This window comes from Dama dama, chromosome 24, assembly GCF_033118175.1.
Source record: "Dama dama isolate Ldn47 chromosome 24, ASM3311817v1, whole genome shotgun sequence".
NCBI lineage: Eukaryota > Metazoa > Chordata > Mammalia > Artiodactyla > Cervidae > Dama > Dama dama.
In genome coordinates, this window is record NC_083704.1 from 34,613,530 (window position 1) to 34,633,681 (window position 20,152).

The 20,152-nt window shown below is 40.4% G+C and overlaps 1 long non-coding RNA gene across 1 annotated transcript in view; it reads left to right on the forward strand.

Moving 5' to 3' along the window:
- Positions 1-20,152, forward strand: part of LOC133045757 (uncharacterized) — a 315,619-nt gene that overhangs the window by 228,126 nt on the left and 67,341 nt on the right. Inside the window, exon 3 of the long non-coding RNA XR_009690332.1 lies at positions 12,280-12,411. This is a non-coding gene — a long non-coding RNA (uncharacterized LOC133045757). The remainder of the gene's footprint in view (positions 1-12,279; positions 12,412-20,152) is intronic.

A 20,152-nucleotide genomic window follows, 5' to 3' on the forward strand; every position in this document is an offset into this window, starting at 1 on the left:
CACTTCAGGAATGAAAACCAAGAGCAAGATTTTACATGGAACCTTGGGAAACAGTGTCTCTTGTTCTGCTGGGGTTACTGAGTGAGGGAGATGTGAATCTGAAGCTGCATCTTCCCATTGCTTTCAAAGAGCTTACTGAATAGTAAAAAGTCAAGAAAAAAGCACAGTTGATCAGTGGAGGTAACAGATTTTTGGTAATACCGATAAGATGCCTGCAGACCTTCCTCTTCTTGCAGCACTTCAGTTGCACAAGCTAGGCAATTTCTACTTTGCTCAAGCTACTCTGTTAGTTTTCTGTCCCTTGGCAGCCAAAAGTGTCCCCACTAATGCGTAAATGAGCCTTTTGTCTGTTTTCCTTTATTATGGCCTGAATCTTGAGCTGATTATCTTTAATCAATAGCACATGGAGATTTGTATTGGAGTCATTTGTTGAAACCCACTGGAAGGAATTGTAACTTGCTGGGCGAATTTTATCTGCCTGTACTTTCTTGTTGTTATTCTTTTGTCAGTAAATAGCCATTCTGTGTTTTTAGGGTACTGCTCATTTTGTGTTTTCTCCAGAAGTAGACCCTGCGTAGAGAATTTGAGTTGTTGTTCAGTTGCTCAGTAGTGTCTGACTTTTTGTGACCCCATGGACTGCAGCATGCCAGGCTTCCCTATCCTTCACAATCTCTCAGAACTTACTCAAATTCATGTCCATTGAGTCAGTAATGCCATTCAACCATCTCATCCCCTTCTCCTCCTGCCTTCAATCTTTCCCAGCATCAGAGTCTTTTTTGATGAGTTGGCTCTTCGCATCAGGTGGCCAAAGTATTAGAGCTTTAGCTTCAGCATCAGTCCTTATAATGAATTTTCAGGGTTGATTTCCTTTAGGATTGGATGGTTTGATCTCCTTGCAGTCCAAAGAAGTCTTCTCTAGCACCAGAATTCAAAAGCATCAATTCTTCAGCATCAGCCTTCTTTATGGTCCAACTTTTACATCCATATATGACTACTGGAAAAACCATAACTTTGAGAATTTGAGTACCAGTGGTTTATTTCAAAGGTGATCCCAAGAGTATTAGCAAGAGATTGTGGGAATAAAAGTGGGAAAATAAAGATGAGTTATTGAGAAGTTTCCCACATAGTACCACTGGGTCCCAATCCTGCTATGGGGTTCTGGAGGACAGTGTAGAATGAGCCCCAGAATTAACTCAGTCAGCAAGTGAGAAATTGTGATGAGTGAGGTTCATTCATCTTCCAACTCACATCCATGATTGCTGAGTACTGTTTCTAGAATTTTAATTCCCTGGCACTTCTCACCTGTGCTTCTCAGGAGCTGAGAGCAAGACTTTAGAGGAAATTGTAGAACCTATAACTGGACATGGTAGGCATGTGCCTGGGGACTCCCCCTACTAAGAGTTCAGAGGGACATCGGAGGGGCATAGCCAGCATTTGCCCCCAGACCTATGAATATTCTTGTGTTTTGTCCCTAGACTTTCAGCTTAGCCTCTTTACACAGAATAAGGAAGTGTATTGATTGCATGTGTATCGATTGATAAGTGATGGCTGTTCACAAACACAATAGCTTTAAAACTTATCAAGCTTCTCCATGTTTGGAAAGATGAGATTGAGGTAAAAAGTATGATGGTTTCTAGGCAATTTATATCATTCATTCATTTATTCATGCATACAACACATGCTTTAGGGGAATGGAAATCAATAAGCCATAGTCCCTGTCCTTACGAAGCCCAAAAGCTTGTGTCGGGCAGACAGAAGTGTAATTACTGGTGGAATAAAATGATGCTTGCTTTAATAGCAGTGGATATGAACTGTTATTAGAAGGCAGAGGTAGAGTTATAAAGAAGATAGTATTTATGTCTTAAAAGATGAGAAGGAAAGAAGGGAAGAAAGATGGGAAGGAAGAAGGGCATTTATTCTTCTTATTATTGCATAGCAACTTTTCACAAAATTATGGCATAAAACAGCAACCATTTTATTACGGTTATAATTGTGTGGGTCAGGAATTTGAAAGGGAGCACAGAGGCATCAGCTCATCTCTAGGCCATGATATCAGGAACCCACCTAGGAAGACAAAGCCTAGAGGTGACTGTGTGACTCGGGTGTGGCATCGTCTGAAGGTTCACTCACTTGCTTGTCTGGCAGTCAATGCCGACGTTTGCAGAGGCTTTGGGATGATTGAGGACCAGTACGTCTACACTTGGCCTTGTCACATAACTGCTTGGGCGCCTCACAGCATAGTGCCTGGCTTCCAAGACCGAGTGCTCCATAGCAGCCAGGTAGAAGCTATGTTGCCCTTTATGGCCAAGCCCTGGAAGTCACCTTCACGATGATCACAAGCCTGCCCAAACTCAAGGGGCAGAAACTTGAACCCACCTAGGAAGACAAAGCCTAGAGGTGACTGTGTGACTCGGGTGTGGCATTGTCTGAAGGTTCACTCACTTGCTTGTCTGGCAGTCAATGCCGACGTTTGCAGAGGCTTTGGGATGATTGAGGACCAGTACGTCTACACTTGGCCTTGTCACATAACTGCTTGGGCGTCCTCACAGCATAGTGCCTGGCTTCCAAGACCGAGTGCTCCATAGCAGCCAGGTAGAAGCTATGTTGCCCTTTATGGCCAAGCCCTGGAAGTCACCTTCACGATGATCACAAGCCTGCCCAAACTCAAGGGGCAGAAACTTAAGCCCACCTATCAGAGGGGAGAGTGTCAGAGTCATATTACGAGCGGTAAGACAGATGTTGTTGCAGCCAGTTTTAGAAAATACCATTGAGCACAGCATTGAAATGATAAATCATCTTGTCCATTTTGTATTTAGTAATATCTTTCCTGGGCTGTATTATTTTATGATAGATATCATTTTAAATTACTTAAATTGACTGTCAGATTGAGTGATAAAGATATGATGAGAGAGATATATTATTTGATGCATTTGTCACAGTCCTTCTCCCTGACCCACACTTTGAGAAGCAATGCCATAGAGCCTGGGCAGAGTTGGGCAGGAGGGTGTTAGAACTAGCAGAGCAGATTCTCTTTAGAGGTCAAACAAAGGCAAAGACTGTGAAATTCTTATCTTAATATTAAAGTTGATTATAAACAAGCATATATATTCCAGTATATTTTCTCAGTGAATCTAATTTTTAGGTGTATTTAAAAGCATTGGATTCACTTAGTGTGTGGTTTTATTGCCTCCAAAATAACATTCTAATTTATGCTACTTTTGAAATAATTATAAAAAGACGCAGGGCCAGTTGAGAAAGTCTCTTTTGTCCATTGCTTGGATTTTGTCTTTAAAACTGAAACTTAATATAGATGGTCCCTGATTTGATGGTTTGACTTAGGACTTTTCAGCTTGATGGTGGCATGCATGCAGTAGAAACTGTACTTTGAATTTTTAATTTGTTCTCTCCTTGGGCTGGAGGCGTGTGGTACAGTACTCTCTGGTGCCACAGCACCCTCTCAGCCATGCGACCAGCAAGACAAACAATCACTGCACCTACCGCCATTCTGTGCCCAGACAACCGTTCTGTTTTTCACTTTCAGTACAGCATTCAAATATTACATGAGATATTCAGCACTTTAGTATAAAATAAGCTTTGTGATAGGTGATTTTGTCCAACTGTAGGCTATTGTAAGCTTTCTGAGCATGTTTCAGGTTGGCTAGGCTAAGCTGTGATATCTGGTAAATTAAGTGTATTAAATGCATTAAATGCATTTTGACTTGAGGTATTTTCAACTTATGATGGGTTTATGGAGATGTAACCACATCGTAAGTGAAGGAAGATCTATCGTTTGCATTTTTAAAGCCATATTTTAAAAAAATGTTTACAACAGATAGCTCATAATCAGACTGGGCGGACATGGAGACGCTCTGGCACTTTACTGCAGGCAGGAGCTAGGAGGCAGTGTTGCACTGTAGTCTAGCAGTTTAGACACTGAATCCCAAACGTGTCACCTACGCTTCTGTGATATGGGGGCAACTGACTCAAATTGTCAGAGTCTTGGTTTCTTAACCTCTGGATTAGGGATAATGTTGCCTACTTTTTTGTGTTGCAACATAGATAAAATAAGACAAAGTATCTGATACCTAGGAGATAATAAATGGAATATTGAGGGGGGATCTAAGAGAAATTGAATCACATGCTCACTCAGTTCTGTCTGAAATTAGATGGCAGGTCAGTAGCCACATCATTAGTCTTTACATAATTTCCCTAAAGGCAGGAAAAAGGCATAAAACAGCTAGAGCCTTCTTACTACATATGTGTGTGCATGTACACATATGTGGGTCAGAATCTTGACTGTAAAGAATATTTTTTTATCAACCATTTCCTCCCTCCCTCACCTTTATCTTCTCCCTGTTTCCATTTTGTGGGAGTGGAAGCTTCAGAGACATTTCCTGATTATTTCTCAGTGATATGTATCAACTGAGGAGAAGGCAAAGGCTCACGGGGGGAAAGCAGCTCAAGTCCAAAGCACTCACTTGGCTCGGACCCCCATTTCCTGAGCAGCCTCTTTCCCCTTTCCTTGCAATCTGCTTTAGAGCCAGGTCTACGATGTCACTGCAGGTCCAGCGATAGAGCTGTCAGGAAGAACAGAGCCCACATCTGCCCTGCCTTTTAATTAAAGTCCTGGTCCTCCACCAACACCCCTACCATGTTGCCCTGAGACACCAGGTTCTCTCAGGGCCCCTGGAAATGGCAAGAGAATCACCATATCACCTGGTATTCATTCTTTCTTTCAAGTTAGAAAGCCACAAAGTCACAGTAAAATCACTGAAAATGTCAACCTCAAACTGCCCTTGTGTATGTGTGAGTGGGTGAAGTGTTTTTTAACTTAATTATTATATTGATGACACTCCACCTTTCAAATTCAGTCCCTTTGCTCATTCTCCTGGCTTATCATGATTATTGTCTAAGTTGAAATGGATTTCACGACAACTCTGAAAACCAGAGTTGGCTAAATTTAGCTTTAATTAGGCAGCATCTTAGCCCTGTGATTATTTCCTCATTTCATTTGGATTCTACTCACTGGAATGCTGAGTGCGGTTTGGCACGACGTTCATGCTGTTTTCACAGAATTCTGCACCACATTTCTTGAGATCAGGGTGATTCTTTCATGCCACAAATGGTTTTCGCAGATAGATCTTTAATCCTCTTGTGTAATCCAGGGTTTACTGGAGTTAGTCGAGTTATCCTCCACACCTGGCAACTGCTAGGAGGAAAACCCCAAACACAAGGTCAGGGCATCTCTACCTTGTACTGACTCCCCTCACCCAGAGGACCCCTAGTGGACACTGGACATCAGCTGCTTCAGATCAGGTGCTCCTGTCACCTCTCAATAGAGAGATTTCCACTTTAGTCAGATGGTGTACAAAATGGATTTTTGCAAACCTTAGCCAATTCCTCCCTTTCCTGGAGAATGTCAAGTGTCCTGTTTGGGAGGTAGGCTCTGAAGCCAGAGAAGTTCAAATCTCAGTCTGACCTCTTACCAGTCCTTTGATTTCAGGAATTCTCTTCTATTTGCCTTGGTTTCCTCATCTGTAAAACGGCGATACGGTAGCACCACTTCATGGCATCACCGTGGGTACCAAGTGAGGTACATATGTAAAGCACTTAGAACAGTGCCTGGCCTGGTAGATGGCCTGTTTGTACTTGTTACTGCTGCTGCTTCTTTTATTACAGGCCTCTTGAAGGGTGCTATCTGAAGAGTTATGTTAGCAAGTAGCAGTAAGGTAGGTACAGTCTGAGATTAAGGGACAAAATTTTAGTTGCTGGTAGAGAAACTTCATAAACAAGCCAGAATTTAGTCTGTAGAGGACATCTATAGGTATTGTGCACCAGACATCCATGCCCTATCTTGGGATTTCCTTGGAAACTGTATAGTCAGAATCTAGTTGGCACAATAGTAACTACTCCAGGTATTTCAGAGAGTGAACTGTATACCATGGAACAGTTATGCAGTTAATGAAAGGGCTGAGAATTCAAATGAGATGGTGAGGCTGCCCAGAGGTTAACAAGAGCAGGAAATCTCTACTTTACTTATAGCTAGGAGACCACGGGGAAAGCAGTGTTGCCAGAGTCCAGGGTCATCTAGGGAAGCTAGAAATATGGTGGATCTGAGCAGCAGATCTGTGAAGGGAGGAGCTCCAGAGAGACACATACATAGTTGGAGAAGGAAATGGCTACCCACTCCAGTATTCTTGCTTGAGAAATCCCATGGACAGAGGAGCCTGGTGGGCTACAGTCCATGGGGTCACAAAAGAGTCAGATACTACCTGATGGTTGAAGAACAACACACACACACACACACACATCCTACTTAATCTTTCCTTGTGAGGACAGTTGCTTAAGAGGTATGAATTATTATTCCTATTCCCATTTTTAAATGTGAAAACTGAGGCTGATATGGATTAATCAACTTGCCTAGCTAGCATTTGAACCCAGGCCATCAGATCCTAGATCCCACCCTTCCAACCATATGACACAGAGCCTCCCTCTTCCCTGAGAATCCTTATTCATCTTTTAGGTCTCAGCTCAGGTCATCCCCCAAATTAGGTTCAGTCACCCCTGTTGTGCACTTCCCAAGCTGCCTGTTCTTCCCTCCTCATAGTCATGAACACACTACACTATAGTTGCTGGTCTCACTGTGAAGGCCAAGGTGGGGTGGTGGCTTCCCTTTAAGTTAATGAATGTTACCACTGTTGGTCATCCTTGGGAACTCACAGGTACCCTGGGAACTATCCCCGGCTAGGGAGGACTTTTCTCCCCCTCTAGGAGACCTTGATTCCTCAGTGGGGGACTTCAGTTGATCCCTAACTTATGGAGGGTCTCCTGGGAAGCATTTAACATGAGTTCTCAACCACTTAACTCATCCTCAGGATGATTTCAGGACTGCAGACTCTGGAAGAAACTACCCTTGGAGCAGATGTGTCTTATCCTCTGTGGACTATTTCTGTAATTCCCAAATTTTCAGTGAATTCTTATTAGAAGAGAAAAAGTAGAAGTTCCAAGTGTAAATTTTGGCATCGTCTAGGTCTGTATCCTTTCACTTCCTAGTTGTGTGCTTTTCAGCTTACTTAACTTCTCTAAGCCTGTGATTCCTTATTTGTAAAATGGGTAAAAATGGTTGCTAACCCATGGTATTATTGCATATTGGCTGAAAATGTATAGAAGCAAATTAGAATCTTACTGACGTATTAGTGTCTCTATGACTCGTTTCCCAGAGGCAGGCTGGCTATAAATTAAAAAGAATTATCATTATATATTCAAAGTAGCATAGTTATATTTTGTTTCAAAATGCCTTTCCCCAGAGAAGTTCTAATTAGATGTTGATGGGATAGAATATTTTCATTTTTTTTTCTTTTTCTTTCTTTAGTGAGGATGTAGAAAAGCACATTAGTGCCTGTTAATGAGATGATCATGACAAAGGTGCTGTGAAGAAATAGGGTGAAAATGAATCCATAACGATAACATTACTTTGGTTAAGCTTATTTATTATTAAGCACATTTAAAAAGAAAAATGTGTAGTAATTGAATTCAATTTATAACACTTTAACTTTAATTAAATGGTAAAGAGTGTATATATTAAAACATGCTGTTCGTATTTGGCTAGGAGGGGAAATTTCATTGCTTGGAGAGTGAGAAGAAAACTGAACAGAATTCCCTGTCAACTAACAAGGCATTGTCCTGGAAATCTGGTCTGCCTTTTCCCATAGGTTTGATTGTTCAGCTACTCTGCTAATTGTTTCAACTGGCAGTTTTCAAAGAAATTAACATGAAGAATTCTGCAAAGTGAAATTGAGCATTCGGTTATAAAATCTGGTGTGAAGTCATTTCGGTGCACTATTGTGAGAATATCAGCGGAACCTCTAACTTCATGAGCTGTTAACGAAGCATAGATTTTAAACACAGAGACATATTTCTTGACTAAGCACAATGTTACAGGTGATTTTCTGGCTGCTTTCAATTAAGTGTCTGTTTTTTTAATTATTTTTAAATCGCCAACAATTTGTAAGCCATTTGAAGCTTGGATTCTGGACTCAATCTACTAAGGTTGAAATCCCAACTCTTCCATTCACCAGCTCCGTGACCAGCTTACTTAAACTTCTTGAAGCCTCAGCTCCATTTTAAGTCTTTAAAATGGGAGTAAAAATACTTACTTCATGGCTTGAAGTAAGGATTTAATGATGTAATGTGTAAAGTGCCTAACACAATTCTCAAAAATCTTTGGTATTTTTTTTGTTGTTAATATTGTACTTACAAATAGAAACCTAACTCAAATTAGTTTTCAAAAATAATAATGATAGCATATATTGGGGACTTCCTGTGTGCCATTCACTGGTATGACCACTTCGTCTTCATTATTTGATTTAATTCAAAGGGTTTTAAAAAATTATGTAAGTGAAAAAACATGGGTTTGGTCTGGCAGGTAAGGCTGGACCCAGGAGCTCAAATGAGGCCCTTAGAAATCTGTCTCTTTTTACTTCTCAATGCTCTGCTCCATGTTGGCATCAGTCTTAGTGAGATTGTCTCCATGAGAGGTCAGAGAGCTTCTAGCAGTTCCAGGCTTTCATTCATTCTGCTCCTCTCATCCAGTCATTTCAGTGTAAGTCCCAGATGGCTTTTGATTAGATAGAGGTAGGTCAGTGCCCTTTCTTGGCATAAAACCATGATCAAGAAGATGAACCTTCTGATTAACCTTACCTGGGTCACTTGCCCAACTCTCGTTTGGATTGAGGATTGAGTATAGTGCCGCGGTCCAGCCCCGGCAGGACCAGGAATACCCAAGGGATGAGTGGCGTCGGCGAGGAAGAAGACAGACAGACAGACACACACACAGAAGGCTGCCTAGAAGAGGTAGCTTTTTTTTAATTTTTAGGATAGCTCAGTTTTTATAGAATGAACGTTACCTCCCCCTTAAGTCACCACATATTACATCAGATATTGGTTTATGCTTCCGTCAATATTTTTTTCCCCATGTTTTTCCCCTATGCATTCATCTAGAACGTTCCCAATTACAGAGTTTTTTTTTTAAATGTCCTGTACATAGTCTTCTTGCCTCAATGGCCTAACATTTTCACTCTATCAAAAACAATGTTCCATAGATTCCAGATATAGAATGAAATCTTTGGGTAATAAAACATGGGAAGGGTCACAGTAACATGTTTGACATTTCTAAGAATAGTACTATGAGAAAACCCTGATATTTTTCTTTACCTGAAACTACAAAATCTCAATTTACAATGATTAACTATTCAACAGCAAAAACACCTCTAAAGCAGCAAAACACCTCTATTAATAGTGAGATAATGGCAGTGAAGCTGGTTAATATAAATCTTCCATTGAAATCCTATGTACCCCATTTCCTAACTCTACAAAAATACCCATAATCTACCATGTTGTTTAAAGAAAGGGAAACAGTGAAGAAGTAGCAGCAAGGAAATAGCAATAATGAAAACCCTCTCAACCAAGGAGCAAGTAAACTGAAGCAGTATATCTACTTCTAAATCTAAATGCCTCTACTCTTTTCTATTCTAGAACATTATATTCTTTTAAGCAAGCAGCCAAACTATACCTGTGGCCTTTTCTTTTCTGACTTGATGTTTATGGTCATGTCCTGAGCCAGAGCAATCATGAGCATCTCCAAAAAGGCTTAGACTTTTCCAGGGAGGCCTTATTATTATATTTTATATTTCCAAAAATTAATAGAAAGCCCAACAACAGTAAGACAGAAGGAGGAGAGGGACATACCGGGCCCCTGGGACAACCTCGAGGGGAAGAGCTACCTTGCAGATTCCTTTCTTGTCTCGTGACCTTGTCCCCGGGACAACCTTGAGGGGAAGAGCTGCCTTGGAGGTTCCTTTCTCGTCCCGTGACCTTGTCACGGCCCGGGCACATCCTGGCAGCTCCCGACAGTATAGAGATTGATGGAGAAGGAAATGGCAACTCACTCCAGTATTCTTGCCTGGAGAACCCTGTGGACCCTGGAACCTGGCAGGCTACAGTCCATGGGGGGTCTCAAAAAGTCAGATACAACTTAGCAACTGAACAGCAGCAGGAGCATAGGGATTGAAGGCAACCCAACTTGTAATCTTTCTACATCAGTTTCTGAAAAGCAGTGACAGCATCAGGAGTAGCAAAAATCAAAACTCATTTACAACATCTGCAGCAATATTAGGAGACAGAGAAAACCCCAAACCCAGAGAGGTAGCAGAACTTGTATGAAATCAACACTGACACAACAGGAAGGAAGGGAGATTCTGAAACTTTATAAGCTGCAAACCCACCAAATGGCCAAACACAGAGGAGGGTTGCATCTTGAGTGAGAACTGCTGTGAAAAGATTTGAGAACAAAGAATGTTAAGTAGGAGCCCAAGAAAGGAAGAAGAACTGACATGCTCAAGTCACATTTCCTCATCTCAGGCACAATTGAGTCATCCAATTATGTACTACAATACAACCCCCAACACTCCTAAGATAAATGGCTGGTCCTAGGTCTGGGGCAGGGAAGATACAAGGTGAATTTGAGGTAACTTCTTCTGACCAGAAGGATAGGAAGTTTTCTAAGATTAATAGACTTGTATCAAAATGACATAGAAGGTGGTCAGAAGGGGCTTCCAGTGGCCAAAGTTGGGAAAATTTGGGCATCAGAAAGAATAATGATTACAGATACTGATAAAATGTATTTAATGTATAAAATTCATGACTTCATTAAGTCACTCAAGACAAAGCCAGAAAAGTGTAGTATGAGATGGCCACTAAAGAACTTCTGACTTTTTAATTGATAAATAAAGGAAAAAAACTAAAGATTTATCCTACCTTTCCAGGAGGAATTGTATGATAAGATATCCAACTAGCCCACTTGATGAAGAGGAACTATCCTTTACAAAAAATACCAGTTAGTACATGTAGAAGGAATGTTAGTATATTACATGTAAAGTTCATACATTACATGAATGATGAAAGTCAAAAAATATAATTTTATAAAATCTATGAAATTATGGATTTAGGCAAGATTTATATATTCGGTGAGTGCTTAATGGAGAACAATACATTGCATAGGGCCAAAGTAACACTATAGCAATTCCTTTCTGATCATGTGTTAGTTATCTATTGCTGAGTAATAACCCATTCAAAAAAATCTGTTGGTAAAAAGAATAATCATTTATTATTCCTCGTCACTCTGTGAGTCAGTTGGTTGGTTCTTCTGTCTAGACCAGCTTCACTCATCTCTGTTTTCAGCTGATGGCTCCCTCACCTGGGCTGCTGGGCCTCAGATGGCCTTACTCATCTGTCAGGAAGTCGACAGAGATGGCTGAGTACCTGAGGTCTCCTTCTCTGTAACTCATCTCCTTCTCAAGATGGCCTCAGCAGGAGTAACTGGGGGCACTCTCCATGGGGTAGCTCATCCTCCCGTAGGCTAGTCCTGGCTTCTTTACATGGCAGTCTCAGGGGTTCAGCAGCCAAAGAGGGGCAACTGCTGAAGCACAAACATTCTCCAAGCCTCTGTTGCATCACATTTACACTAGTATCTGATTGACCCAAGCCTAGACTTAAGCAATGAAGAAATAAGCTCAATCTCTAGGTAGCAAGTCTGGTCAAACTTCCTGTGATGAAGGAAGTGTTCCATATATGCCTTGTCCAAATGACAGCTACCAGCCACATGGGGCTTTAGAGCACTTGAAATGGGACTGGTGCAAGTGAGGAACTTTATTTTCAGTTTTAGTTAACTTATGCTGAAACATAAATGACTACATATGGCTGGCAGCTCCCACACTGGACAGTGCAGTTATAGACACAGGATCACCTCTGGTGATTTCTAGTCAAAAATACGAATACACCAGTACTTTAGATCTACCTTTCAGTCTGTACAAGATAAGAGGGGTATAGGAACCAGCTTCATGGTACAATAAGGAACAAATAGACAAATCTAGTAGGTGAGATTTTGCACAGGAAAACTGACCCCATGTCTTCAATAAGCCAAAGTCATGAAAAGGGGATCCTGACAGGCTGCAGAGAAATAAGAGCTGCTATAACAGTCAGAGAGCTTTATTCACAGGATTCCTGGATAGGACTAAAATACTTATAAGCACTTCAGTGACAAAGAAAACGTACTGAAGCAGAAAGGTTAAGATCATTGACCCAAGAAGGCTAAGTGTTACAATAGTATGTAGAGTATAATCTCAAATTGGAAAAGAAAAATATGCATAAATATGTGTATATATAGATACACATGGACACCACCAGATGGTCAATAACAAAATCAGATTATGTTTTTTGCAGCTGAAGATGGAGAAACTCTATATGGCCAGCAAGAACAAGACCTGGAGCTGACTGTGCCTCAGATCATTAGCTCCTTATGGCAAAATTCAAGCTTAAATTGAAGAAAGTCGGGAAAACCACCAGGCCATTCAGGTATGACCTAAATCAAATCCCTTATGATTATACAGTGAAGGTGACAGATAGATTCAAGGGATTAGGTCTGTTAGAGAGAGTACCTAAAGAACTATGGCTGGAGATTTGTAACATTGTACAGAAGACAGTGACTAAAGCCATCCCAAAGAAAAAGAAATGCCAAAAGACAGAATGTTTGTCTAAGGAGGTCTTACAAATAGCTGATGAAAGAAGAGAAGAGAAAGGCAAGGGAGAAAGAAAAATATATACTCAGCTGAATGCAGAGTTCCAGAGAACAGAAAGGAGAGATAAGAAGGCCTTCTTAAATGAACAATGCAAAGAAATAGGGGAAAACAATAAGATGGGAAACACTAGAGATCGCTTCAAAGAAATTGAAAATATCAAGGGAAATTTCATGCAAGGATGTGCACAATAAAGGACAGAAACAGTAAGGAACTAATAGAAACAGAGGAAATTAAGAAGAGGTGGCAAGAATACACAGAGGAGCAATACAAAAAAGGTCTTAAGGACCCGAATAACCTTGATGGTATGGTCACTCACCTAGAGCCAGACATCCTGGAGTGTGAAGTCATGTGGGCCTTAGAAACCATTACTGTAAACAAAGCTACTGAAGGTGATGGAATTCCAGCTGAGCTATTTAAAATCCTAAAGGATGATGCTATTAAAGTACTGCACTCCATATGTCAACAAATTTAAAAAGCTCAGCAGTGGCCACAGGAGTGGAAAAAGTCAGTTTTCATTCCAATCCCAAAGAAAGGCAATGCCATAGAATGTTCAAACTACTGTACAATTGTGCTCATGTCACATGCTAGCGAGGTTATGCTCAGAATCCTTTAAGTTAGACTTCAGCAATACGTGAACTGAAAAATTCCAGATGTACAAGCTAGATTTAGAAAAGTCAGAGAAACAAGAGATGAAATTGTCAACATTCATTGGGTCATGGAGAAAGCAAGGAAATTCTAGAAAAACATCTCCTTCTGCTTCATTGACTATGCTAAAGACTTTGACTGTCTGAATCACAACAAACTGTGGAGAATTCTTAAGGAAATGGTAATACCAGACCACTTTCCCTGTCTCCTGAGAAATCTGTATGCAGATGAAGAAGCAAAAATTAGAACCAGACATGGAACAATTGACTGGATCAAAATTGGGAAAGGAGTACGTCAAGGCTGTATATTGTAACTCTGCTTATTTAACTTCTCTGCAGAGTATATCATATGAAATGCTGGGCTGGATGAATCAAGATTGCCAGGAGAAATATCAATGATCACATATATGCAGATGATGCCACTCGAATACAGAAAGTGAAGAGGAACTAAAGAGCCTCTTGATGAGGGTGAAAGAGGAGAGTGAAAAAGTTTGCTTGAAACTCAACATTCAAAAAACTAAGATCATGGAATCCAGTCTCATCACTTCATGGCAAATAGAAGGAGAAAGAGTAGAAGCAGTGACAGATTTTATTTTCTTGGGCTCCAAAATTACTGTAGATGGTGACTCCAGCCATGAAATTAAAAGGTGCTTGCTCCTTGGGAGAAAAGCTATGACAAACCTAGGCAGTGTGTTTAAAAGCAGAGGCATCACTTTGCTGACAAAGGTGCATCTAGTCAAAGCTATGGTCTTTCTAGTAGTCATGTACAGATGTGAGTGTTAGACCATAAAGAAGGCTAAGCACCAAAGAATTGATGCTTTTGAATTGCGGTGCTGGAGAAGACTCTTGAGAGTCCCTTGGATGGTGAGGACATCAAACCAGTTAATCCTAGAGGAAATCAACTCTAAATATTCATCGGAAGGACTGATGCTGAAGTTGAAGTTCCAATACTTTGCCACCTGGTTCAAAGAGCCGACTCATTGGGAAGGACTCTGATGCTGGGAAAGATTGAAGGCAAAAGAAGAAGGGGATGGCAAAGGATAAGATGGTTAGATAGCATCACTGACTCAGTGGACATGAATTTGAGTAATCTCTGGGAGATAGTAGAGGATGGAGGAGTCTGCTGTGCTGCAGTTCATGGGGTCACAAAGAGCTGGACATGGCTTAGTGACTGAGCAACAGCAGCGATATATAGATACAATAGACATGCAAACATATGAAGACCCAGAAACATATGCACTAAGATGTAAGACATGGTGATTCTGGGTGATAGGAAGGTGAAGTTTTGTTTGCTTGACTGTGTTTTGTAATTTTTTTTAATAAATGTTAAGGTGCTACCTCTAAAATAATAAGAGGGTTATTAAAAATATAAGTTCACTACTAAACTGAAGGTGCCAAAGATAAGCAGCCATTATATTCTCTCTGTGTGTGTGTGTGTGTGTGTATTTTCAGGAAGTGCTTTGTCAAGATAACATTGCAAATACTTCCTGCAGACAAGGGAATCCTATTGGGCTCTGCAGCTGCTGAAAGGGCTTAGCTTATCCAGAGGATCTGGTAAATGGATCACTTCCTCATGATGCCACAGCAGCTTCAACTGTCAAGTTGGATTAGACAATCAGCATATACCATTGAGTGACATGTTCTAGAGTGTTCTACTATGAATCATTCATGTAGGCTTCTAGTTATGTTGCTTGGTTTTCCTTGAAAATAATGGCCCCAGGGACTGAATGTCGTGTAACAGAGCAAGTGAATAAATTGGTCCCAGCCCTGCCAGGTGTCAAACAAATAGGAATATATTGCAGGAAAAGTGCTCCATCTATAATTAATACAGCATTTTAAAGTTTTACCAGAAATTGATAATACAGTGCTTGCTTTTATTTTGGCTTTCCCTTTAGTGATGTATACTTATTTTTAAAGTAGGTCTACTATAAAATATACATTAAGCTCTTCTTAGAAACATAATTCAGTACAAAAATATTATATTTATAAATGTCTCATTGTCACCCTTTTTGCAATGATTCATTCTCTGTGTTTAGTGTAGACATTTTAAGAACGTATTGTCTCAGAAGGCATAATCAAGACTACCAAGTAAAAAGAGAGTTTATGACAGCCAGTTTTTTACAGCTTTTTATATAATTGCCAAATTGCCACTGTCATAATAAAATTTTAGATTGACACTAGTTTGTTTTGAAATTACATGGCTATCATTTAAAATAAACATATAGTCCCATTTCTGAGTTATAAGCCCATTTGTATAGCTAAATCTATCTGTCAACTGAATAATTAGATAGCAAGGCCAGAGCTTTTATTATCCCTCAAATCTACAGCTGAACATTTGTGATGGAACAAATGGATACACTTCTCTTTGAGACCCATGAGAGAGAAAAGGGAATTTTTAAACTCCTATAGTTCAGCCAGCAGCACAAGTTCAGCCACTTGTTCAATGTTAAGTTCCAGCAAATAAGATTAAGTAAAATCAAATTCTCACCCCATTTTTATGCTTTATGACTGCACTGAAATTATTTATTCTGAGACACAGTAGGCTCTTGCACCTGTCCCCTAAATTTCCAGAGCATTAAGTCACCACCATACCATCTAACTGCTATTAGCGCTGCTTGCATTTCTTCTTAAATTTGGGAGAAAACACAAGCTTTAACAAGTTCACAGAATCATCTTGTTTTCTATAGTCTCCCTACTGCCAGCATTGTTATCAAGTCCCTGAAAATATTACTGTTTCATTAGATCTAATTTGCAAATGATGCACAATGTGATGTTTTGATGATAGATAAAGAATGATGATCATTTTGTAGCATTTTACCTTTTACCTTTATGTTTACACAGAGCCCTCTCATATTGTTTGTCGGGAGATCCATCTGCAATATTTGTTGAGCACAGTTGTTTACAAAATATTTTATCTAATTGAAGAGGATGGAAGCCATCAGGGGACGAGAAATCAAAACCTCCAGAGCTAGAAAGTATAATTTGCATAATACTCATTCTTTCATATGTATTGAGCACTGGTGGTATGCTAAGCATCATGCTCGGTGTTAAGGATACATGGGTGAGCAGTGCAGGCACTCACAAAACTTACAGCCTGCTGGGAGAAGCAGACATTTAAAATGCAGTTAATCAGTTAATGCAATTAACCAATAATTTAACTGCAATCATAAGAAGTGGTGGGAAGGAGAAAAACAGGCTATAAAAGTATGTAACAAGGCCTTTGACCTGTCAGAGCACAGGGAATGGAGGCTGGGTGAGGGAGAATCAGTTAGAAAGGCTTAATTAAACACCACTCCAGCTCAGGGAGGCGTAAGTGAAGAAGAGAGAGAAATGTTGCAGACAAAGGTGGGGGGAATAGCATGTGCAAAACCCCCAAGCTGGAAGGAACTTGACAAATTCAAGAACTCACAGAGGGCAAATATGGCTGACTTGTAGAAAATACATGGCGAATGGCATGGTATGACCGGAAAGGGCCAGGGCCCAGCCAGATGGTGCAGATCCCACAAAAGGCATCAAGTAGATTTGATTATCTGCGGTTAAAGTTGGGCAAAAAGGAAAGATTGGGTCAAATCTTTTGGCTTTAATATAATATGCAGTGTTGTACCACCCGAGCAAGAGAGAAAAGTAACATTCTGTCGCTGGTGTTTGAGCGGTAGTGCGTAGCCAGGATGGCACCAGGTTGGGACTGGAGACAGGGCTCTCAGCTCAGAGGATTCACAGAACTCTGCCCAAGGGGCTTATGAGTTTGGATGTGGGAGGATAAAAGGAAATGTGAAGCTGAATCAGTATAAACAGGTTTTGATAAGAGAATGGATGAGAAGAGTGGAGGAGATAGAGGAGCTGAAAAAAGGCTCATGCTGATGGCATTGATTAACCAATATATGAGGGGAGACTGTGGATAAATATCCAGCTTTGGGGGTGTGCTCTCGACTGCTCCCCAGAGGTCCCCATTGGGATGAGTTCCAGTCGCCTGCTTTTGCATACCTTTTATCAGCTCCCTTCCCTTCTCCATCTCACCTACTGTTTCCCCCCTTCCTGAAACCATCTCCTGAATGAACTTCTTGACCCCATATTCTTGACTCAGGGAATGAAAACTGAGTATGAGTGCAGGGGAGAGGTGACTGAGTTTTAAAGCTTCAACAATGCCAAAATTTGGCATATAACTTTGGGTACAATTTGCAGGCACATGATAATTGAATTCCACAGGAAGCTGAGTTTCTTAAAAAGAAAAAGGAGGCTTAGATGCTGTTAGAAGTTGTGGAAACATAAACCCAGTGTGGTGGAAAGGGTGTTGTCATGAGTAAGAGTGACAAAGTTTGGGTTGGTAGTCTTTTTTTTTTGGTAGTCTTTAACATAGAAAATTTTCAGAGTAGCTGCTCTGAAATTTGGAAAGGAATTTCCACCTTTGAGAAAATTGTGGACAAGCAGCACAAGTGATTTATGAAAAACTTCTGGGTTTGTGTTATTTTTTGGTCATTAATTTGTAGAGTAATATGTTATTTCAGTAAGAGGTCATACAATTTATTTCATGTAATAGGTTAAAAAAACCTCTAATATATATTTTATAAGATTCTTTTGAGGATATGTCTAGATGGATTTAATTTATTTTCAAAGTTTTTTTTTGTGTGTGTGGAAATTAGCTAAACCTATAAGAAAAATGCTACATGTAATATTGCCTTATCCTTGTCTAGCCCATTGCCCATCCAAATATTTCACAACTATTTTCATCACTTTAATAACTTACTAAATATTAGTTTAGGAAATATGTTATTAGTCTTATTGTCTAGATTTGGAATTGACATAGAGAAGAAATGTGACTCACCTTGTTACTAGTTACTGTTTACTTCTACAATTAATGATGAATCTGAGATTATGACCCAGAGCACTTGACTTCCTGTGTTTCTCTGAATTTGATTAGAAATTGATGCAATTTAATGGATTTGTTTTGTGGTTGGATATTTGATGACAGTTTATGAAGGAAATGCTCCTGAAGCAATCATTTGGTAATAAGAGGGAGTGTTTTGCTCTTTTCGCCATAAGTTATTTCTGTAAAATAGTTCAGTGTGCTTATGATACAGATTTGTCTTTTCCTATTGTTCGTGTGGCCCAGCAATAGGGAAAGATCTCATAAGACAAAGGACTTACCCCTCAAAACCAGCAGGACCAGGGAGCTCAGCTGGGGACACTGTTCTTAAGAAACTTTGGTCTAATAGAGTTCATTCCTCTTATTTTTAAAGATCTTATAAGGCCTAGATTATTAAATGTAAAGGCAGAATATATTCCAATTTTTTTCTTTTTCTTCTTAAGCAGTTATTTCTCTCTCCTACTTAAAGATGCTCATTAAAATTGATATTCAGAGAGTGTGTTTCTTTGCTTGGACTGCTGTTATAGAACCCGAGTTTGTGTGCTCAGTGCATAGTAAGACCAGACAAAGTGAAGCATCAGAGTTCAGAGCAGAGGAAGGCTTATTGCAAGGGCTGAGCAAGGAGAACGGGCATATCATGTCCAAAATATCAGAACTCCCCAACAACTTTCAGGGAAGAGTTTTTAAAGGCATTATTTGGTTAAGGGCTGCAGGATGCATGGCTCCCTTCTAATTGGTTGGTGGGGAAGTAACAGGGTGATATTTCAGATCTCAATCATCAGCCTTCTGCTTCCAGCCAGTCTGGGGTCTGCGTCATTGTTCTCAGCCTGAAGTCACCATCCTCCACCTAGGTTCCTATGGAACAAATCAAAGATATTCTTCATTTGTTGTTGTTCAGTTGCTCAGTCATGTCTGACTCTGCAACCCCAAGGACTGCAGCACGTCAGGCTTCCCTGTCCTTCACCATCTCCCAGAGCTTGCTCAAACTCATGTCCATTGAGTTGGTGATGCCATCCAATCATCTTGTCCTCTTTTGTCACCTTCTCTTCAGGCCTTCAATCTTTGCCAGCATCAGGGTCTTTTCCAATGAGTCAGCTCTTTGCATCAGGTGGCCAAAGTATTGGAGCTTCAGCTTCTGCATCAGTCCTTCCAATGAATATTCAGGATTGATTTCCTTTAGGATTGATTGGTTTGATCTCCTTGCAGTCCAAGGGACTCTCAAGAGTCTTCTCCAACACTACAGTTTAAAAGCATCAATTCTTCGGTGCTCAGCCTTCTTTATGGTCCAACTCTCACACGCATACATGACTACTGGAAAAACCATAGCTTTGACTATATGGACCTTCGTTGGCAAAGTAATGTCTCTGCTTTTTAATACACTGTCTGGGTTTGTTATAACATTGTTATGTATATCCCTTGAGGAATTAGGAGAGTGAAAAAGTTGGCTTAAAGCTCAACCTTCAGAAAACTAAGATCATGGCATCGGGTCCCATCACTTCATGGCAAATAGACGGGGAAACAGTGGAAACAGTGGCTGACTTTATTTTTCTGGGCTCCAAAATCACTGCAGATGGTGATTGCAGCCATGAAATTAAAAGACGCTTGCTCCTTGGAAGGAAAGTTATGACCAACCTAGACAGCATATTATAAAGCAGAGACATCACTTTGTCAACAAAGGTTCGTCTAGTCAAGGCTATGGTTTTTCCAGTGGTCATGTATGGATGTGAGAGTTGGACCATAAAGAAGGCTGAGCGCCGAAGAATTGATGCTTTTGAACCTGTGGTGTTGGAGAAGACTCTTGAGAGTCCCTTGGACAGCAAGGAGATCCAAGCAGTCCATCCTAAAGGAGATAAGTCCTACGTGTTCATTGGTAGGACTGATGTTGAAGCTGAAACTCCAATACTTTGGCCACCTGATGCGAAGAGCTGACTCACTGGAAAAGATCCTGATGCTGGGAAAGATTGAGGGCAGGAGGAGAAGGGGACGACAGAGGATGAGATGGTTGGATG